This window comes from Octodon degus, unplaced genomic scaffold, assembly GCF_000260255.1.
Source record: "Octodon degus isolate 3935 unplaced genomic scaffold, OctDeg1.0 scaffold00037, whole genome shotgun sequence".
Lineage (NCBI taxonomy): Eukaryota > Metazoa > Chordata > Mammalia > Rodentia > Octodontidae > Octodon > Octodon degus.
Genome location: NW_004524613.1, coordinates 9,484,401 through 9,488,841, shown reverse-complemented (window position 1 = coordinate 9,488,841; position 4,441 = coordinate 9,484,401). Strand labels below are relative to the sequence as shown.

At 55.8% G+C, this 4,441-nt stretch overlaps 1 protein-coding gene across 1 annotated transcript in view; it reads right to left on the bottom strand.

Annotated features, from left to right (window-relative positions):
* The window catches only part of Ppp1r16b (protein phosphatase 1 regulatory subunit 16B), a 112,698-nt gene extending 110,544 nt beyond the window's left edge, over nucleotides 1–2,154 (bottom strand). The window contains exon 1 of the mRNA XM_023714961.1: nucleotides 2,064–2,154. The gene's annotated coding sequence lies outside the window, so the exon portion shown is untranslated. The remainder of the gene's footprint in view (nucleotides 1–2,063) is intronic.
* Between the last annotated feature and the right edge of the window lie 2,287 nt (nucleotides 2,155–4,441).

Below are 4,441 nucleotides of genomic sequence, written 5' to 3'. Positions count from 1 at the left end.
AAAGTCTGAGTGGGCACCGGGCATGTGCCTTGCTTACTATGAACTTGGAGTCCAGGGACACAACAGGAAGCATAGAGGGCTGGCACCTGAACCCCAGCGCCACAAAGAAATGCCACAGCAGGAGGGAACCCAAGGAGAGGAAGGAAGAAGCAGGTGGGCTTGCTAAAGAACATTCCATAGGCTGGGAAGAGCTGGAATCAGGAAGCCCGGGGTTGGGGGTACACACAGTCGGGTAGACAGCAGCAGTAGACAAGAAAGCACAGCCTTGAAGGTCCGATTGACCTAGTTGACAGTGTGCCTGCAGAGTCCTAGGGACTGGGGCAGAGAAGATGGTATCTGGGTGACAAGAGTGGGAGTGTGTGTGGGAAAGGCCCTGCAGGCAGCGCACGTCAAGGGCTCACTGCCCCTCACTGCCTCCTACAAGCTGATGCTTTGTGAGTGAGGGAGAACGATATGGAAACTCCCCCAGCCCCGCAGAACCGCCCACCAGGACTCCCCTTCTGCACCTGTCTGAGAGACACACCCCGCTCCCCCTCCCATGCTCTCCGGCGCCTGGCTTTCCACGCGGCCTCTCACTCATCACCCTACAGCCTGCTCTGTGTACTATCTTCGAGACGACTGAGACGCGAGAGGTCGAGCGCCTTGCCCGCAGCAGACCGCCAGACCGTGGTCTGGTGGAGAAGCTTTGTTACCAGCCTAGAAAGGGGTTTCCCCGGGGCTTCACCGGCTGCAGGGAACGGCAGGGCACTCAGAGGGGACCCTCACGGGCCCAGCCGCTCACTGCAGGGCCTTTCCAAAGAGAGCTCCGCCAAAGAGTGAGCCTAGTACCTCGGAGCCCCGGGGTTCTCCACAGAAGCAGCACCTGGCGCTCCAGGCCGCTGGGAGCTGGTGGGCGCCTCTGACAGCAAGAACAGGGGCCCATTATGTGGAACTGAATCACATGGGCGCACAAGCAGTCGGGCTTTCGATTCTGAGAAGCGCTTATGCAGCTGCATCTCTCTCCCTCCGCTCCGCGGTGCCAGGGAGCACCGGGTCCCGGGCCTGGCGCGTGGCGGCCGCGCGCCGCGGGGCTCCCGGGACCGCCAGATTCACAGCTTGCTTTGGTTCAATTTTCCTCCTGGGCTGGTAGCTGCATTATCCACATCTCCAGTGAAGCCGGAGGCCAGGCCCAAAAGGGAGAGCGGAGGAAGAGTCTGCATTAGGAAGAGGGAGGACAGCAGAGCGTCCCCCTCTCTCCCTCGTCACGGGGCTATCTAGGCACTCCGGGTGACCTTGGGGAAGACCCGTCTGCGCGATCTCTCTTGACAGACCCACACGGTTTCAGCCCATCCTAAGCGCTCGGGGGCGCTCCTCGCTGCGGGAGCGGATGCGCGGGACTCGGAAGAGAGGAGCGCTCCCGGCGCGGGGGACCCAGCAGCCCGCGCATGGCGGCCCGGGAGAGAGGCCGGGCGTCCGGCTCTTGGGGCTTCCACGCGCAGTCTCTCCGGGCTGGAGGGCACGGTCGCAGGCTCCCGCGGCTGGTGAGACCTGCTCGCTGGGCGCCTGCCCTGAAGACCTTTCCCGCCCGGGCAAGAGCGCTCCGTGCGCCCTGCAGAGACCTAGCAGCGCCACGCGAGGGGGCGGCGCCCGGTGCCCGGCCCCAAGACTGGGCGCCGCGGGATTTGGTCTCTGAGGCTGCAGTCGCCGGCACTGCGACCTCGGTAGACGCAGCCCACGAGTCCAGAGTCAGCGAAGGACCCCCGCCCAGCCCGAGATTGGGTCACCGCAGCCCCAGCCAACAACCTGCCGCCGCACCCCCTACCCCAGCCTCCCCGAGGGAGCGCGCGACGCAGAAGAACGCCCCCAAGCGGGCCCAGCTCCCCGGCCCTGCGCTCCCGACACCCGCCTTTCCAGAGCACCCAACCTCGAATTATCTTAAGCCACCGACCCTTCGCCAAAGGGGCCCTCGCCCCCCAGCCAGTTTATCAGTGGCTCAAAGCATCACCTCCTTGCCCCGATCCTCGTCCCCAGCCCAGTCCAGCCACAGAGCCCAGGGGAGGAGGCGGCGTCGCCGAGGAACTCACCGCTCTCCGGAGCTTTGCCCCGGGCGGCTCCCGGCCCTGGCTCAGTCCTTAGGACCCCAAGCCGCAGCAGCTCGCGCAGCTACAGAGCCAGCTCTGCTAGACCGCGAGCCTCGGCGCTGCTCTCGGCTCCTCCCTCAAGGCGGGGCCTGAGTCTCAGGAAAGGGGTGGGCACACACAGCCCCATCCGGCTCTGAGACAGGGAAGGTGGAAAGGGTCCCCGCGCTCTAGGGGTGGGGACCCAACGTTGAGCTGCGGAAAAGTGAAAGGGGCCGGGTTGAAGCCAGGTTTCGGAAGAGCTGTTTCTCGAGCTCTTCCTTGGTCCCACCTCGTGGAAAACGGGAAGCCGAGGATGGTATTCTTGCTCCCATTTGACAGATGGGCATCATGAGGCCCAGAAAAGAGCATTAACCTGGCCTGGATCACACAGAACGGTGCCAGAGCCAGAAGTCTAGTCTCCTGTCTTCACGGAGCTCAAACCTGAGTCTAAAAATTTCCCAGGACATCCAGAGACTCGATCGGGCCTGACCCTGAGGATAGGGTAGATTTCACAGTAGGGAGAGCCACACAATGGGGCATGGAGGCCCCAGCCTGCAACGTGGAGTGAGATTATTTCCTCTTTCTTGAAAGAAAGGAGCTAAGTAGAAGAAGGAAGGAAGTGGTCGCACCTCTGCTGACGTCTACTGTGGTTTGAGATGTGTGGGATCTAGACCTGGCTGGTTCCCTGAGATTGCGTGCAAAAGCACAATGCAAAACATACTCTAGGGGCTGGTGAGATGGCTCAGTGGTCTAAAGCACCTACTTGGAACAAACTTAGCAAAGCATAGGGACCACATGCCAGCCAGCCCCGCCCCCTGGTGGGCTGAGCTGGCCACACACACACACACACACACACACACACACACACACATAAATAAATAAAATTAAAAAAAAAAAAAACATACTCTAGACTCTTCTAGGGCAGAAGCCCCCGCACTTTACGCCTTTCTTTACAGGACAATAGATTTTACTATCGTTAAATTGCTGTTGATGGGGACCGGAAGATAGCTCAGTGACATAAGCACCTGCTTGGCAAACACAAGGACCCAAGTTCAATCTCCGGTGCCGACAAAAATAAAAAAATAAAAATAAATTGCTGTTGAGAACCAACCCCTCCTCCCACCAGGAAGAGGAGAGAAAGTTAATAAACAAAAGGTTGGGGGATCCCAAAACATTCTCTGGAATCCGCCCTGGCTGAGCGCTGACCTTAGAACAATGGCGTTCTCTTCTTCACAAAGGGCTTTGTTTCCTGAGCTCTCCCGGCCAGGGATTAGAACCCCAGGGCTGACTGGAGGCGGGACACACACACACACACACACACACACACACACACACGATGAGGTTTTTGGGGAATTTGAAGTTGTGTACATTCAATTCAGTTCATAGAAGTCTAGTTTGAAGAGCTCTGGGTTGTTACAGGCAATAGTCTGTTGAGGCCAAAGTGGTTGCCTAAAGTGGCCAAAGTGGTTTAGCCTAAAACTCAGGCTAAAACCTGAGCTTAGTGGTTTCCTATTTGCTAATGAAACTCACTAATTTTTCTTGGAGATGCAAAACCCTGTAGGCTTGTGGGCCCTAGTCAAGTCCTCTGACATCCCCTTCTTTTGCCCTCAACGCCCTCTCAGTTCATTAATAATCCAGTTGTGACACACTGTTTCTGTAGGAGCAATTAGAGAGCAGAGCAGGTGGGGAAGACTTAAAGGGAGGCTTAAAATACCCTAAGGGTACCATTGTTCTCTGCAGAATGTTTCCATTGATTTATAATGAAGAGCTGTGGGCTGAGAGGATGGTAATCCATCTCTCCCAGGCATGCGTAGAACTAGAAGCCTGTGTTCCTGAAGTGAAGTCTTCCAGGGGGAGGAAGTGTCCCAAATCCCCACTTCACACGGCTCTTTCACATCTTCCATGGTGTTTGATACCAAAAGGTAAAGTGTACATATTCAGAAGAAGTTAGAGGACTCACATTTCCTGATTTTCAAACTTACTACAAGGCGATAATAAGTCACCAAGATAATATATATAGTAAGGGTGTGAAGATGAGTATATCAATTGACCAAATAAAACTGAGGGCCCAGGCATACATCCTTACATTTACAGCCACTGGATGTTCAACAAAAGTGCCAGGGCAAATTGGTACAAAAACATCAAGACAATGATGCTGGGACAACTGTTTATCCACATGCAAAACAATGAAGATGGACCCCCTACCTCACACCATGTAGAAAAATTAACCCAAAATGGGTCAGACTCAAATGTCACAGCTAAACTGCTACTTTCAGATTTATTTAGGCATAAATATTTGTGACCTTAGATTAAGTAATGCTTAAATATAAGCAACAACAACA